This window comes from Giraffa tippelskirchi, chromosome 12 (assembly GCF_054371585.1).
Source record: "Giraffa tippelskirchi isolate mGirTip1 chromosome 12, T2T-mGirTip1v1.2.pri, whole genome shotgun sequence".
In the NCBI taxonomy this organism is placed as follows: Eukaryota; Metazoa; Chordata; class Mammalia; order Artiodactyla; family Giraffidae; genus Giraffa; species Giraffa tippelskirchi.
This window is the reverse complement of record NC_137286.1, coordinates 2,105,780-2,123,832: the sequence shown is the minus strand read 5'-3', so window position 1 is coordinate 2,123,832 and position 18,053 is coordinate 2,105,780. Positions and strand designations below refer to the sequence as shown.

Sequence of the window (18,053 nt, the reverse complement as noted above, 5' to 3'; positions counted from 1 at the left end):
AAGCCTCACTCAGCCTGCTCCTCCTTCTCTGCAGCACTTTGGTCGCACCTGCCCGCCATGCCCAGTCTAAGGCGGTTTTTGAGGAGCAGGTCACATCAAGCTGCAGTGTGGCTGATCCAGTAAGGGAGTGTGGAGGGGTTGTTTGATTAACTGCTGGTCTCTCTCTGCCCAGTAATTGCTGTGTCACCTTAGGAGCGTCCCCTCTTTTAGCTCAACTTCGGATTTATAAATGAAAGCAAAGGAGCCGGACCTCCCTGTGAAAATCTAGGGGCATTTACTTCCTCCTGGGTGACTCAGTAATTGCAGGGTTAAAATGGCTGCTGGTGCTGGGGTGGTAACATCTGAAAAGCTCAGCAGTTCAAAAGCAAGTGTGTGTGTGTGGTGGGGGGGCTGGCGCAGAAAGCCCTCCTGGTTAATCATGCCACTTGGGACCTCTGCAGGCACGGGGGTGGGGTGGGGAGGACGGGGTTCTCCCAAGCTGGTGGCAGGCAAGGAAAGCTGAGCCTTGCCCACTGAATCAGCACGTCCTCAGGGCTGGCTGCTGAGTCAGGCCCGCAGAGCCGCGATGCAGCAGGATGGGGCCCAGCAGCGCGGCCTGACCTGGAAGTACTGCCCTTCGGGCTGGGCTGGAGGTCGTGGCACCGCGCGGCCAGGGTTGTGCCCTGGCGATGGCTGCCCGGTGGGGTCTGGCAGCAGAGGTGGCATCTCTGCCTTTACCAGGAAGTAGGGGGCAGCTCACCCCGCTCGTGAGCCTGGTGTGCGGTTCCTGGGAGGCCTTGGTGGCCGAGGGGAGGGGAGAGCCTGGACAGTGCCTTTGAGCCGGGGCCCTCTAAGACCCAATGGCCCAGGGGCGAGGGAATGAAACGATGGGCAGGGCATGGGGGCTTGGGAGCCAGGTCTCCACCAAAGACTGGATTTTCCTAGACAGTGGCCTCCTGGCTTAGCTTAGCGCCTCTGGACCCTTTCCTTTGGTGGGGCTGGCGAAAGCTCCCCCAGCCCACCCCGCCTCGAGGGTTCTGGAAAGATTTAAATAAGCACATAAAGCATGAGAATAAACATTATTCCTGCTACGTGAGAGCGCGAGCCGGCCGCGCCCAGGAGGGAAAGGCCCAGAGAAAGGCCCAGGCGTGGTGCTGACCGGCCGTGCTCGGCCAGCGCCCTCCTCAGGCCCCCTTCTGCCCCGTGCCCCCGCGGGGCCGCCCCAGGAGGGCCCCCTCCCTGGCCCCCCGGGCTGCCCGCGGCGGCCGGCCGGGGTCCGCATCTCCATCCCCGAGGCGCGCTCCGCCCGCCCCGCCCCGGGCTCCCGGGCCGCCCCGCCCCCTGGCGGCGGGGCAGGTGACGTCACGGCGGCGTGCGGCATGATGGGGCGTGAGCGCCAAGCCGGGGGAGGGACGCGGAGACGCCATTTTCGGCGGCGCGAGCGGCGGAGCCGGAGTCGGCCGGGCGCGGAGCTGCAGCTGCGAGGAGCAGCCGCGGGAGACAGCGCGCGCGGGCGGCCGAGGATGCTGCGGGGCGGCCGCGCCAGCGCCCCTAGCTCGTGACCGCGGCGCCGCGCCTGAGGCGGCGGCCCCCGGCGGCCCCGGCTCCGCGCACGCGCCCGCGCCCTCCCGGTGCTGACAGCGCGAGCGCGCGGCCCCGCGGGAGCAGCACGGTGAGTCGGCGGCCGCGCCCCTGTCCCCCTGGCCGCCGCGGTCCTCGGGCAGGCGCGTCCGCTTTCCCCCCGGTTATGGCCGCCCCCCAGAGCCGCTGCCCCTGCAGGCCCCGGCCCCCTCCCGCCGCGGCCCCTGCGGGTCCGGGCGCCCTCCGCCCGCCCACCTCGCCCCGGCCCCGCCCAGCCGGCATCTCGGGCCCGGCCCTGCATCCCCGGCCCTGCATCCGCGGCCCGGCCCCGCCGCGGGGACAGCTGGGGTCCCGGGAGCCGCCCCGGGAGGGGGCCGGGGCGCGCGGGGATGGGGCGGCCGGCCGGGCTGGCTTTGTCCGAGTCCGTCCCCTTCCTTCCGGCCTCCGCCCTCTCCCGCGGCACCGCCCTGGGCGGACGCGCCTGTCACGCTCCCGGGCGGGCGGCCGGCGGCTCGGAAGCGTGCGGGGTCCCTCCGGAGAGGCCGGCTGGACCCCGCCCGCTCGCGACACCTTTCTTCCAGTGACAGACCCTCAACGCCGCATCCGCAGCGTTCGCCTAGGTTGGAGTTGCCTCTGCTTAACCTGCAGCATCCCTGCCCTGGAATACGTGCTCGGGTCACATTTGCTGCACCTTTTTCTCTAAAAAATGAAAAGATTTGTAGAGCCAGGCAGTTTTGTATTAGAGATTATGTATTGTTGCTGCTTTTTTTTTTTTTACTTTTTCCTTAAGCAACATATTCAGAGTTTGCATATTAACCGTTTGATAAGGAGTTCTTGGAAAAAAATGTTTTTCTAAAAGTGTGAGAGCAGAACATTTGTGATCACCATTTAAATTGCTGTGTGAAGAGGCAGTTGGTTCTTGGATTCTTTGCATGGGTTAAATTTCTAGACTTTCTTTGTAGAGCATGACTAAGCCATTGATCAGAATAATTAGCTCAGTATATACATTGTAATAGTTCAGTGAATAGTTCCATTAGAAATTGGAACAGCGTCCTTAAATCTCATAATCTTATTCAGGGACTGGCAGCAAGACTTGTTAAGGTGGGAAATTTGATCCATTGTTCTGTTTCCTAGGTACTTCTAAGAGTACAGAAATACTAAATGCTAAAAATTCCAGGTTGTGTGGGATTGTATGTGGGGGGAGGACCCTCTCTTAAGAGCCAGTTTCTCCGAGTCATCCAAGGATGCAACCTCATGTTGCAGACGCATCTGGCCACCCTGTGCTGTCATGAGGACATGAAAGCACTGTGGTCACCTCACCGTGTCCTGGCTTGGTCACCTAGCTTGGCAGTGTTTTCTAAGAGTACTGTTGACAGTGCATAGTGAAGAAAGACATGCATGGGAATCGCCAGCAAGGAGGAGGGAGGAGAAGGCCCCGAGGAGAGGCACATAATACCTTAAATATTTCATAGTAAGTAAAAGTTCAACTGCAGTTACTTAAATTTTACATTGTTTTAAAAAATTATACCTTCTTTTTTTTTTTTTTTTTTTGGACTTCCAGACACAGGTTTATTTGTGCAAAGTAGGAGAGGGTAACGGGTTGAGGACCAAGTCCTGGGGTGAGGTGATGGGACCAGGGCTGGAGCAGGGCGCTGGGACCTGATCAGGGGTAGGGTCAGACACATACTGGGTACCAAGGCTGGGCTGGGGTACCAGGGTCAGGGGTACAAGTACTAGGTTCAAGACATGGGCCAGATTCAGAGGCCAGGCCCTCAGGTCTTGGTTTTCACTTCCCTCACCAGGTTCAGCAGTTTGTCCAATTTTGCGATCTCCACAGCTGGCCCCTTCTGTACTTCCTGGCCCTTCTTTTCCTTCGGCATCTTGGGCAAGTTGGGTGAGAGCTTGAGGCAGGTGACGTGCCCTCGGTCATCGCCCACAATGATGATGGGGTGGATGTGGTTGAACTGCACGTGGGTGAGCTTGTTCTTCTTTTTGGCCACCACGGGCTGGTTGCAGATGGCCTCGTACTTGTTGATGGACAAGTCAAACATGTGGGTCTTCCCGTTGGTGGTGACTGCTGCGAACACAGTGGACGAGTATGGTGCCCAGGCCATGTCACCCACAGCTGAATTGAGGTCGTAGATGAACATCGGGGTCTTGATGGTGTGGTCCCATATCTTCACTGTCCAGTCAGAGCTGCAGGACGTGAAGACCTTGGTGTGGTAGGGGTTCCAGGACACGGCATCCACAGCCATGTTGTGGGTGTCATAGGTGTTGAGGAACTGGCTGGAGTAGGATTTGGAGCACTTTCACTTTCATTGGCTCACAGAAAAGCACGAGCAGAGCCAGAAACAAGTCCCAGTCTCATGGTTTCTCACTTGGTTTCCTGCCCTGGCCACTGCGCCCTTCACTTCCTCCCTCCAGGGGACTCAACATTATACCTTCTTAAGCTGTTTCATAATGTTGAAAAATAAGTCAGTGTGTAGCTTTCCATGTAGGGCTATAAACTATCTCAGACTCTAACTCTATAAAAAGAAAACTAGAAATAGAAAATGAGAAGTTAAATAAACTGTAGGATTCATATAACCTGGAATGTAATTATGATAAGAAACCAGAGCTTTATTAGCAAATACATGATCAGTACAGAGGTGCTGGGAAGTTTAGATGTCAGCTTTGTGGCATAGGATAAACATGATTAGCCTATTAAGATGTGAAGGCACGGTCTTAAATGTTCATTGAGAACCAGCTGAGTGGCAGGTGCTCTGCTGAGGAGTCGCTGTCCTCGGGGGCAGCTCGAAGTCTGGACTATAGATGATGACAGTAAATGTGTGCTGAGTGCTCTGCGTGAGCGAGTCTGGCTGTGAGACTTGAAAAGTGGGGCGGGCCTGGGAGTGGTGATGCTGCAGATTGGGAAGGGGCGAGGTGGAGGGTGAGAGCAGGAAAGGCAGTGTGTCCAGAGGGCTCGGGGCGCTCCCCAGGACACAGCTTCGAGTTACCAGGCAGGGTGAGAGGAGCCCAGGAGCAGAAGAAGAATTAAAGAGGGACGGATGGGCCACGTGGACTCGGGGAAGGGTGGGGCTGCAGGCAGGGTTCAGACCGTCACCCCTTTGCTAACGTTCTTGCAGTGTTCTGGAGGTGCCCCAGCCCACCTTTCCCCCCATCTTCTCGTCTTGCCCTCAGTCAGGTGTGTCCAGGTGCATCCGGAGCCTGCTTTTTTGGGTATCAGTGTGTCCTCGATTCCCCACGTGCTCCTTGGCACTGCTCACTATTCTCAATACTACCTCATTTTACTTACTATCTTTTTCTTTATTTTCTTTTGCCATACTGCTTGACTTTTGAGATCTTAGTTCCCCGACCAGGGATTGAACTGGGCCCTTGCCAGTGAGAGCATGGAGTCCTGACCACTGGACCACCCGGAAATTCCCTGGTTAGTCATTTTCTTACTTAGTTTATTATCTGTCTCCTCTGCCTACATTCACAGTCTCCACAAGGGCAGTGGTGTGTTCAGTGTTGGTGCTTGGCCTATAACATGAAGGAATGCATCTAGGATCACTTCCTTGTCTTTCACTTGTGTGACTCATGGCAGGTGACGCCCACCACGATGGGAAAAATGGGAGGAGGAGATGGTGAGCGAAGGTTTGGGTAGGTTAAATCCATACAGTGCTTATGGGTGGGCAGTCAGAGGTCAGATCTGGAACTCAAGACAAAGAGTTAGGCTGGAGATGAAGCTTTGGGAGCATCTGACATTTGGTAGTGATTGCAGAGTACCCTAGGGTAGGGAAGCCCAGGGACACAGAGGAGGAGGGGGAGAGGGCAGTATCCCGTTGGCTGAGAGGCAAAGGAAGATTTGGACGGAAAAGTATTGGATTTGGTTCTGGAGGGCTATTAGTGACCTTTTTAAGTTTTCTGAGACTACATTGCTTTCCCAGGCAGGCAGGCTATTTGAGAGATGATCTGCATTTTTCCCCCCAAGGTGTTCTTATGCCATTCTGTCCTGTAGCTTGCTGGCTAATATACTCTTAGATCAAAAATGAACTATGAGTTTGTATTTTATTTCGTTTTAGGAATATTTTTACAATTAATTTTTCTTTATGACTGCTCCGGGTTCTCACCGCTGTGCTCCGGCCCTCTCTGGTAGTCACGAGTCGGGGCTGCTCTTTGTTGCCCCGGCTTCTGATTCAGTGGCTTCTCTTGGCAGGCTGATTCTTAACCACTGGACCACCAGGGAAGTCCTGTGATTTTATTTTTAACTGATTTTTGCAGGCAGACGAGAGCTTTTCAGTATGCTTGGCGTGTTGTATTGTTGATAACTTAATAAAGCAGATGTAGTGACTATCAAAAGAACAAACAGTTTAAGCTAAGTGTGCATATAAAGTAGAAGTTATTTCCCTGGTTCTAAAATATCCCAGTTACCTCAAGTTCAACCTTGGATTGTTACCTTTGATGGTATATTGTGGAAATTTATGCTCCGCCTCTTTGAAGTTACTATACTACTACTGATAGAACTGGTAGTGGTGAATGTATCACTGCGCTGGGTGAACTTGTTGCAGTAATCACTTCCATCCTGTTGCTGGGGAAATTGAGGATTAGAGACGTTTGATAAGGTTTCATCAATCAGAGCTGTGGAGTCAGTCTTCTAACTTGTCTTTTTCTTGCATGTTTCAAGTTTTGAACCACGGATCACAGCAGTACTAAGCTCAGCCTTCCGTTGCCTTCCCTGGGAAGCGCCTGCCCCATTATCTACCTTAGACACTTCACATAGCTGCAGTCATGCAGTTTTTGTCTTTGTAACTGTGTTGTTTCACTTGGCATAATGTCCTCAAGATTTTTCTGTAATTTCTATCCTTTTTAACTAAAACATCATTAAGTTCTAAAGCTTTTTTGTGTGTGAAATTTATATTAGTTTTCTGTTTAAGTTCAGTTCAGTCACTCAGTCATGTCCGACTCTTTGCGAGCCCATGAATCGCAGCACGCCAGGCCTCCCTGTCCATCACCAACTCCTGGAGTTTACTCAAACTCATGTTCATGGACTTGGTGATGCCATCCAGCCATCTCATCCTCTGTCGTCCCCTTCTCCTCCTGCCCCAAATCTTTGCCAGCCTCAGGGTCTTTTCCAATGAGTCAGTTCTTCGCATCAGGTGGCCAAAGTATTGGAGTTTCAGCTTCAGCATCAGTCCTTCCAATGAACACTCAGGACTGATCTCCTTTAGGATGGACTGGTTGGATCTCCTTGCAGTCCAAGGGACTCTCAAGAGTCTTCCCCAACACCACAGTTCAAAAGCATCAATTCTTCGGTGCTCAACTTTCTTCACAGTCCAACTCTCACGTCCATACATGACCACTGGAAAAACCATAGCTTTGACTAGACGGACCTTTGTTGGCAGAGTAATGTCTCTGCTTTTAAATATGCTATCTAGGTTGGTCATAACCTTCCTTCCAAGGAGTAAGCGTCTTAATTTCATGGCTGCAATCACCATCAGCAGTGATTTTGGAGCCCCCAAAAATAAAGTCTGACACTGTTTACACTGTTTCCCCATCTATGTGCCATGAAGTGATGGGACCAGATGCCATGATCTTAGTTTTCTGAATGTTGAGCTTTAAGCCAACTTTTTCACTCTCTTTCAATTTCATCAAGAGGCTTTTTAGTTCCTCTTTACTTTCTGCCATAAGGGTGGTGTCGTGTGCATATCTGAGATTATTGATATTTCTCCCAGCAATCTTGATTCCAGCTTGTGCTTCCTCCAGCCCAGCGTTTCTCATGATGTACTCTGCATATAAGTTAAATAAGCAGGGTGACAAGATACAGCCTTGACGTACTCCTTTTCCTATTTGGAACCAGTCTGTTGTTCCATGTCCAGTTCTAACTGTTGCTTCCTGACCTGCATATGGGTTTCTCAAGAGGCAGGTCAGGTGGTCTGGTATTGCCATCTCTTTCAGAATTTTCCACAGTTTATTGTGATCCACACAGTCAAAGGCTTTGGCATAGTCAATAAAGCAGAAATAGATGTTTTTCTGGAACTCTCTTACTTTTTCAATGATCCAGTGGATGTTGGCAATTTGATCTCTGGTTCCTCTGCCTTTTCTAAAACCAGCTTGAACATCTGGAAGTTCACGGTTCACGTATTGCTGAAGCCTGGCTTGGAGAATTTTGAGCATTACTTCACTAGCATGTGAGATGAGTGCAATTGTGCGGTAGTTTGAGCATTCTTTGGCATTGCCTTTCTTTGGCAAAGTTTTCCATATACCATATAATAAATTACTGCAAATTTAGTAGCTTAAAACAATAACCTTTGTTGTCTCATAGTCTCTGTGGGTGAGGGGTCCAGGCATGGCTTGGCTGCAGCCTCTGCTCAGAGCTCACGTGGCTGCCGTCTTGTGCTGGGCTGTAGTTCTCTTCCAGAGTTCAGGGTGCTCTTGTAAACTCTTTTGGTTGTGGCACAATTCAGTTGTTTTGGTTGTGGGACTGACGTCCTGGTTTTCTCCCCGAATGGCTGTCTCGTGCTGAGGGCTGGCTCTCTCAGCTCCTGGAGGTGGCCTGCACTCCCCCACCAGCAACACTGATTTTCTTCTATAACTCCAGACTAGTGTAACCCACTCCAGTGTTCTTGCCTGGAGAATCCCAGGGACGGAGGAGCCTGGTGGGCTGCCGTCTATGGGGTCGCACAGAGTCGGACACGACTGGAGCGACTTAGCTGCAGTTCTGTCTATTCTAAAATATCATATAAATGAGATTAAACAGCGTGTACATTTTGCATCCAGCTTCTTTACCAGCATAACCATTTAACATTCAACACATGGAGTAGCGTGGGCCAGTGGTCTGTCCCTTTGTGTTCCTGAGTAGTGTTTCCCTGTACAGATCTACCACAGTCTAGCCATTTTCCTCCTGATGTGCATCTGGGGCATTCATTCTTGGAAGGACTGTGGACGTACTTTTTTTTTTTTTTTGGCCAGGTCATGTGGGGTCTTAGTTCCCTGAAACCCGTGTCCCCTGGGGTGGAAGCTCTTAACCACTGGACTGCCAGGGAAGTCCCACACTTTCATTTCTTTTGCATAAATACCAAGAAGTCGAATCGCTTATAGGATATATGTAGGACTGACCTTGAGGACACTGCCAGCTTTCCAAAGCAGTTGTGCGTTTTACACTCTTCTCTAGCTTTTGGTATCGTCTGCTTCATCATAGCAGCTGCTGGCTAGTGGCGTCTTGTGATGAGTTTAGGATGCCTTTCCCCAAGGACTAATGATGGTGAGCATTTGTTAACATACTTGCCTTTTATATACCTGCTGTTGTGAAGTGTCTGTTCAAGTCTTTTGCCCATTTAAAAACAAATTTTTAAAAATTATTGATTGTAGGAGTTCTTTAGGTATTTGGATTTGTGTCTTTTGCCATGTGTTGCAGATATTTTTTCCCAGTCTGGGGCTTAACTGTTTTTTGCTTGTGCCTTTAAAGAGTCCACCTGCCATGCAGGAGACCCCGGTTTGATTTCTGGGTTGGGAAGATCCTCTGGAGAAGAGAAAGGCTACCTACTCCAGTATTCTGGCCTGGAGAACTCCGTGGACTGTATAGTCAATGGGGTCGCAAAGAGTCGGACATGACTGAGTGACTTTCACTTTCACTTTTAAATAATCAGTAGTTTTAAATTTTGATGAAGTCCACATTATCAGGTTTTTTTTCCCTCATGGTTCCTGCTTTCTGTAGTCTTTGTTTGAAAACCATTAAAAATGTGTGGTCTTTAGGGAAAACTTAGAATACAGAAAGATGTAAAGGTTTAAGTGAGTTGTCTATTTCTCTTTTCCCATTTTCTTTCTCTTAAGAGAATTCAAAGATTTTAAAAATTCTTTTTTTTTAGTTAAGAAAGAAAATTATTCCATATGTGTGTTATTGATTAGCACTTAAGTACATAAAACTTTTAGTCTTACGGTATTATGCTAATATGCTGACATTTTTCATTTTGAAATAAAAATGCTTTTTTAAACCACAGAATGAATACTCTGTATTTATACTTGTTTGGCCCGTCACCCGTAACACCCTCTTATGAATTCTCTTAGTCACACTGTCTGGTGAAGTGGTATTTCCTTTTCACTTGCTCAACCAAGGACTTGTAACAGAGACATCTGCATCATTTGGGCTCACTCATCCTTGTTTTAGGAAAACATGTGTTCTCCTATATTTTCATGTAGTACCCTTCCCTGTAGTTTCTCATGCTTAAAATTTGCATCCAGAGAGATGGGCCTGTGGTCCCACGTCACACTGAACAACCTCGGTGTGCTCTCGGCCCTGGCCTGGAGCCCTACTTGGGGAGAGGGAGGCACCTCACCCGCTGGTGAGGGACCCAGCTGCCTTGTAAAATTGTTTCCACAGGTGGTGTGGTTAGGTTATCATAGAGTTAGAGGATCTCTGTACACAGGTGGCCGATTGCAAAACAGAACTACACTCAGTCAGGCTCTGAGCAGGGCTGTGGGGATAAGTACCCAGAGCTCTGACTGCCGTCCTTTCTGATTCTGCAGGGACATTGATGGTGGACTTACCCAGAGCTCTGACTGCCGTCCTTTCTGATTCTGCAGGGACATTGATGGTGGACTTACCCAGAGCTCTGACTGCCTTCCTTTCTGATTCTGCAGGGACATTGATGGTGGACTTACCCAGGGCTCTGACTGCCGTCCTTTCTGATTCTGCAGGGACATTGATGGTGGACTTACCCAGAGCTCTGACTGCCTTCCTTTCTGATTCTACAGGGACATTGATGGTGGACTTACCCAGGGCTCTGACTGCCTTCCTTTCTGATTCTACAGGGACATTTATGGTGGACTTACCCAGAGCTCTGACTGCCTTCCTTTCTGATTCTGCAGGGACATTGATGGTGGACTTACCCAGAGCTCTGACTGCCGTCCTTTCTGATTCTGCAGGGACATTGATGGTGGACTTACCCAGAGCTCTGACTGCCGTCCTTTCTGATTCTGCAGGGACATTGATGGTGGACTTACCCAGAGCTCTGACTGCCTTCCTTTCTGATTCTGCAGGGACATTGATGGTGGACTTACCCAGAGCTCTGACTGCCTTCCTTTCTGATTCTGCAGGGACATTGATGGTGGACTTACCCAGAGCTCTGACTGCCTTCCTTTCTGATTCTACAGGGACATTGATGGTGGACTTACCCAGAGCTCTGACTGCCTTCCTTTCTGATTCTACAGGGACATTTATGGTGGACTTACCCAGAGCTCTGACTGCCTTCCTTTCTGATTCTGCAGGGACATTTATGGTGGACTTACCCAGGAGGAAAATACATGCTTTTGTTTTATCCAGTGGCTTATAGCTTCTGGATGGAAACACGTTCAAATTAGATGCTGTAATTGTGGAGACTTTAATTTTAAAGCATTTCACTTTTTAGGTTTTTCTGATTTTTAAGGCAGCAGGATTCATTCATTCAGTTCATCCTTGTGATTCAAGTTTAGCAGAGGAAGTAAAAGGATTAGATAAAGTTAGATCAGAGGAGATGCTGTGGTTCTAGTAGAAAATGATGGAGTCAGTCAAGTCTCTATTCGGGAACACTTCAGACTCTGGACCTATACCTGTCATTTACCTCTGTCTTTTCCTAGCCCAGAGGTAAAGTTTCCTGAGAGAGTACCTCCTCCCATGAGGAGATTATGGTGGTTCTTCATGGGTAAAGGGTAGGCCATGTAGAGCTGAATAAAATATGTTTATTGTTATAATGTGGTATTATATTTAGGAAACAAATTCACTATTGTAAAACAAACCATGAAAGGCCGTGACATTTGCATTTTTAGCCATAAATGTCATGGTGTGAAAAAGATTGAGACCCTGCAGGAGATGTTTTTGAATTTTGCTTCAGTGTGAACCTTAACTTTGTTATATTATATAAACTGAGAGTGACACACCTTCTCCCTGCTTATCGTCCCCTGCCCCGACCAAAACAAAACCAGCCATCCCTTGGAAATTCTTGAATTACTGTTTACTTTTCAAATAAGTTGTATTCTCCCATTGACTCCACACGGTATAATTTTCATTCTGAAATTTCAGAACCAAAAAGTATGTACACTTTTACTTCTAACATTACTATTGATTACTTTGCTTTTCTAATTGCAATAAGTAATGAATTGTGTATTAGAAATTTTAAAATGCCTTGAAAAGGGCTTTAGATGTTTGTTGTTTGCCACAAGGAGGCAGGGGATGAACAGATGGAGCAGTGAAGCTCTCTGTGGCGCCCTGACAGACCTAAAGGGGATGAGGCGGGCCTCAGGGTGGGGCTTTGTGTGGCTGTTTTCTGTGCTCTGTATCATTTAATTAAAAAAAATATTCTGGTTGTCCTCCTCGCCCTCCAGCCTTTGGCAACTACTAATCTGCTTTCCAGCTCCATGAACATTTCATATAAATGGAATTATGCAACATGAGGCCTTTTGTGTCTGGCTTCCTTCAGTTAGCACAGGTTAGCTGTGTTGTAACATGCATCAGTGTTTTGTTCCTTTTTATTGCCAAATAATATTCCACTGTATGGCTGTACCACACTTTGTTTATCCATTCATTAGTTGAAGAACATTTGGGTTGTTTCCACACATTTACTGTTATGATTAATGGCGAAATTTTTGTTTACAAGTTCTACATTGTCTAGAGTTTTATTTTTTTGGACCATTCATGTGTAAGTTTTTACATAAACATGTTTTCAGTTTTCTTGGGTATATACCCAGGGGTGGAATTCATGGGTCATTCATGTATTTAAAATTAAAAAAAATTTTTTTATTGCTCTATCGTGTTGTGTTGGTTTCTGCTGTGCAGCAGAGTGAATCAATGCATAGATATATCTGCTCTTTTTTTAATATCTGACCTTCCCATTTAGGTCACCACAGAGCACTGTGTAGGGTTCCCTGAGCTATACAGTAGGTTCTCATTAGTTACCTGTTTTATATATAGTGTCGAGAGTATATATGTGTCAATCCCAATCTCCCAATTCATCTCCCCTGCTCTCCCTCTTTGGTGTCCATACATTTGTTTTCTACCTCTCTGTATCTATTTCTGTTTTGCAAATAAGTCATTTAATTTTTTAAGTTTTGACACTTGTATCATTTTACCCACAAAACACGGTGATCTTGGGTTCCATGATACTGAATGTCTTAGTCTGTTCAGGCTGTTATAACAAAATACAATGAACTGGGTGGCTTATAAACAACAGGAATTTGTTGCTCATAATTCTGAAGACTGGCAAGTCCAAGGTCCTGGTGATTGGAGGTTAAGCACCTGATGAGGGCCTGCTTTTGTTTCAGAGGAAGAGTCTCCCAGGGCCCTCATTGGGGAGGGGTGAGGGGGTCCTCTAGGGTCTCTTCTATAAGAGCACTAGTCCTACTCATGAGGGCTCCATTCCACCCTCAGGACCTCCTGAAGGTGCTGCCTGTCGATGCCATCATGGTAGGGGCTGGGTTTCAACATAGGAATTTGGGGGAGTACAAACATTCAGATCATGGGACCAAACTTCCCTGACTACAACTTGGGTTGTTTCTTCAGACACATTAGAGGCTCCCCCCTGCTGCTCCTCACTCCCCTCTTGTCACTCCCCTCTTCCCCTCACTCCCCCTCTTCTCCTCACTCCCCTCTTCTCCTCACTCCCCTCTTCTCCATACTCCCCTCTTCTCACTCCCCCTCTTCTCCTCACTCCCCTCTTCTGACTCCCCTCTTCTCCTCACTCCCCTCTTCCCCTCACTCCCCCTCTTCTCCTCACTCCCCTCTTCCCCTCACTCCCCCTCTTCTCCTCACTCCCCTCTTCTGACTCCCCTCTTCTCCTCACTCCCCTCTTCCCCTCACTCCCCCTCTTCTCCTCACTCCTCTCTTCCCCTCACTCCCCTCTTCCCCTCACTCCCCTCTTGTCACTCCCCTCTTCCCCTCACTCCCCCTCTTCTCCTCACTCCCCTCTTCTCCTCACTCCCCTCTTCTCCTCACTCCCCTCTTCTCACTCCCCCTCTTCTCCTCACTCCCCTCTTCTGACTCCCCTCTTCTCCTCACTCCCCTCTTCCCCTCACTCCCCCTCTTCTCCTCACTCCCCTCTTCTGACTCCCCTCTTCTCCTCACTCCCCTCTTCCCCTCACTCCCCCTCTTCTCCTCACTCCCCTCTTCTCCTCACTCCCCTCTTCCCCTCACTCCCCCTCTTCTCCTCACTCCCCTCTTCTGACTCCCCTCTTCTCCTCACTCCCCTCTTCCCCTCACTCCCCCTCTTCCCCTCACTCCCCCTCTTCCCCTCACTCCCCCTCTTCCCCTCACTCCCCTCTTCCCCTCACTCCCCTCTTCCCCTCACTCCCCTCTTCCCCTCACTCCCCTCTTCCCCTCACTCCCCTCTTCCCCTCACTCCCCTCTTCCCCTCACTCCCCTCTTCCCCTCACTCCCCTCTTCCCCTCACTCCCCTCTTCCCCTCACTCCCCTCTTCCCCTCACTCCCCTCTTCCCCTCACTCCCCTCTTCCCCTCACTCCCCCTCTTCCCCTCACTCCCCTCTTGTCACTCCCCTCTTCCCCTCACTCCCCCTCTTCCCCTCACTCCCCTCTTCCCCTCACTCCCCTCTTCCCCTTACTCCCCTCTTCCCCTCACTCCCCTCTTCCCCTCACTCCCCCTCTTCCCCTCACTCCCCCTCTTCTCCTCACTTCCCCCTGCATCAGGACCTTCCTGCCTCCTGTTCCTCAGGGCTTGTGTAGAGAGATGGGCCATGGGTCTGGCTGGCTGCTGGTTTCTTACTGGGTCAGCTCTTGGAAACACATCTTAAATATGGTTTTCTGCTATCAATCTTTGCAAGGCAAAGACTTCTATGTTTTTCCCTCCGTCTTATTTTTATTTCTCTATGCTATCTTCCGCTGTGTTTATAGAAAGTTCATTTTGCACTCGAGAACTGTCAGAATAACTCACATTTCTTTCTTGGCTGTGATTCACTCTGCATACAGACCTGTTGCTCCCCCCCACCCCATTTCTTTTTTTAAAAGTTGAGATAGAAGTTGATAATAACATAAAATTAACCATTTTAAAGGGTATAATTCAGTGATTTTTTTTAAAAAGTATATTCTCTATATACTTGGGCAAATACTACCACCGCTAGTCTAATTCTACACATTCCTTTTGGAGTGCTTGGGTTTCTTTGTATTTGTTTTTTAACTGTCTTTTACCTTGAGCTTTTTAACTCACTCCTGGTGGAATTTCACATCATAAAACCTTGGGAGGTAAGGTGACCACGGTGGTGCTCTTTCCATCTCTGGTCTTTGCTTTGTTTTTATTAATTTTTGAGAGGGGGGAGTTTGTGGTGCAAGTTGTCAGACTATTAGAAATTGTATTGCCTGTTAATTAGCAGGATATTTGATTGTGTGTGTATAATCTCATTGTCTGTGCTCCAAAGGAGGAGAGAGTGAATACATGGTCAGGTGGTAGAGAGGGTAACAAGATTGTCACATGAAAAGTGATAATCTGGTATGACAGAACCTCCAATCTGTGTGATCTAGAGTGGTCTTTAAAGAGTGGCTTTAGAATTTTTGGTCTTATAAAATATGCAGTGTGTTCAGCGTTTCTGTTCTTGTCTCAGTGTTAGGTTGGCCTATTTTTATTGTGGCAGAAGTGTCAAACCCTTTCTGTATGAGGTCTTAAGAAGTTCCATTGCCTGCGCTCCAGACAGTCCAGTTAGGTATCACTGTTTCCTGAGTGGTGAGCCCCAGAAGCACAGCAGTGTGGTGCTGGAGCAAAGGCACACCTGAGCAGAGTGGACAGGCTTGGATTCGGCTCCTGTCTGGATAGTGTGAGCTTAAATCCCATCAACTGTCTGTCTCCTCCGTGGTAAATAGGAATTATAGTGTCAGTCGACTAAAGTGCCTACTGGCTGTTTATTGTTTTTGTTCTTTTAAAACAACACACATATGAAAATGCTCAAAAACAAAATTGCTTGGTTGATGTCAGTTCTTAATACACGTGTTGCATATTTACTTTTTGGTTTTATTTTTATCAAAGCTATACATGTACCTTTTTGTATGCTTTGCATATTGATTTTAAAAAATAACCTTTTTACTTTAGAATAGTTCTAGGTTCACATAAAAGTAGCAAAGATGGTATAGAACATTCCTGAGGATGAAGTGTTCCTAGTGGGACCTGTGCACTGGGTTCCCTGTGTTGACCTCCTGTATCACTGTCCTGCCTTTGTAACAACTGAGAAATCAGCTGTGGTATATAATTGCTAACCAAACTCCACATTTTATTTGGGTTTTACTAGTTTTCTTCTTTTTCTGTCCCACGACTCCATCCAGGGCATCATATTTAGCTATCATTTTTCCCGGTCTTTGATAGTTTTGAGTGGTGAGTGCATAAGTGCTAAGTTGCTTCAGTTGTGTCTGACTCTCTGCAACATTATGGACTGTAGCTTTCCAGGCTCCTCTGTCCATGGGATTCTCTAGGCAGGAATACTGGAGTGGATTGCCATACCCTCCTCCAGGGGATCTTCCTGGCCCAGGGATCAAACCTGCATCTTCTCTGTCTCCTGTGTTGGCAGGTGAGTTCTTTACCACTAGTGCCACTTAGGAAGCCCTTTGATCAGTACTGGTCAGTATTTTATAGAATACCCCTCAATTTGTATTTATCTGGTATATTTCTCATGGTTAGACCACTGGGCCCAGGATTGGGTTTATGGGTTTTGGAAGGAAGACCACTGGGCCCAGGAGTGATTTCTAAACCATTCTGTCAAACAAATCAAGATTCTTTGGACTAATGGCTGATTCTAAGGCTAAGGTAGGGAGAAGACAAGATGCGCCTGGAAGATCTTGTGGTGCCAGAAAGTGCTCGACAAACAAAAGGATGGGCATGTCAGGGGGCACAGAAGCAATGGAGAGTGCTCCCATGGCCAGAGCTGGAACGGTTTGAGCAACACAGTATAGTGTGGTATCTTTAATGATTGGTATTCTGTAGGGACAGCCTGTATAAAATGGGCTTCCCTAGTGGCACAGTGCTAAAGAATCTGCCTGCAATGCAGGAAAGTGGGCTGGAAAGATCCCCTGAAGGAGGACATGGCAGCCCACTCCAGTATTCTTGCCTGGAGAATCACACAGATAGAGGAGGCTACAGTCCGTGGGGTCAAAAAGCATCAGACATGACTCAACAACTAAACAACAACAAAAGTATAAAACAAGCTCCCACAGTCGATACTGGTATAAATGATACACAAGTGAGGAAAGAGGCCCTCTCCCAGGCAGGAGAGTTTTGCAAAACTTACCCGGTGTCTGGAAGAGTTCTTAATGCTTCTTGCCACCCCTGAGCGTGGGTTGCACTGAGTGACTTGCTGGTGTGTGGGGAGGTGACCTGCAGCGGGGGGACCCACGCACATGACCTCAGCAAGATGCCCGAGACCCACATGGCTCATTCAAGTCAGGCGGGGAGCCCGGACTCCTGCTGAGATGGGATGAGAATGGTATTTTCAAAGTCTGATAGTTTTGTCATGTTGGGTTTTTGTCGCTCTTCCTTTCCCTCTCCCCAGAAGTAACTTTTCACTTCTTTTAAATGAAAGGATGGTTTTTCTATAATGACCACCATTTGTAAATAACATGCTTATATTGCTGTCTCATGGTTTTTCAGTTTTGACTTCCCGCTCTAGATGTTTAGAACTTGCCTGTTCTCTTGCCCCTCCTAACTGTGTCCTTTGGTGCCACAACCTCCCCATAGAATTATCCTTTAACTTGCTTGGGTCAGTCTTGACTGTTTGAAAGTGCCATAGCTGAGTCATGCAATAAACTGCTTACTCTTCCCTCTCCAATCTCTTGTTTTCTTTGGAGTTGATACTTGTTTATCTCCTTACTCTTATCCTCAGTGCCGACGCGCCCCGGAGTCTTGAGCCCCCGGAGTCCTGAGCGCGGGTCCCTGTGAGGGTCCCTGGGTTCAGTGCAGGGCTGTCTTCCTGGCGCTCGACCCCTCCCCGTGTGTCCTCCTCGGCCGTTTCCTGCTTTCTTGGCTTACCCTTTGTTTTGGTTGAGCACCTCTTCCAGTAGCCTGAGGAAGGCTGCATGGGAGGTAACAGTTTTTGAGACCTGTGACTGAAAGTGTCATTCTTTTCTTCTCACAGTTGACTGAGAGTTTGGCTGGCTATAGAGTTCTGAATTGGAAATAATTTTGTTTCAGAATTTTGAGGGCATTTGTTTATTGCCTTTTGCTTCCAGTGTTGTTCTCGGGAAGTCTGAAGTCATTCTGATTGTTTTGATTCTATCTACATGCCCTCTCCCTGCCCCCAGCATGTAGGATATTCCTTTGTCACCACGATGTTTTCTTTAAAAAATAGTTCTTCGGTAAGTCTAACCCCTAAGCCTAGAAGAGTGTCTCGCGAAGAACTGGGGGCTCAGTGAATATTTATTGAGTGAAGGGATGTTACTGTCTCTGGGCTGGTTGGATCTTCCCCTGGAGGCGAGGGCCCGGCTGCCTGGTCCGTAGGCCTGGTGGAGGTTGGGGGAGCCTTCAGCTTCTCTGGAGTGTTTCCGAGCTTGGTTC

General features: G+C 48.6%; 1 protein-coding gene across 28 annotated transcripts in view; it reads left to right on the top strand.

Annotated features, from left to right (window-relative positions):
- Positions 1 to 1,363: 1,363 nt before the first annotated feature.
- Positions 1,364 to 18,053, top strand: part of KLC1 (kinesin light chain 1) — a 70,206-nt gene continuing 53,516 nt past the window's right edge. For all 28 annotated transcript variants that reach the window (XR_014070888.1, XR_014070885.1, XR_014070886.1 and 25 more), the window contains exon 1: positions 1,364 to 1,651. The gene's annotated coding sequence lies outside the window, so the exon portion shown is untranslated. The remainder of the gene's footprint in view (positions 1,652 to 18,053) is intronic.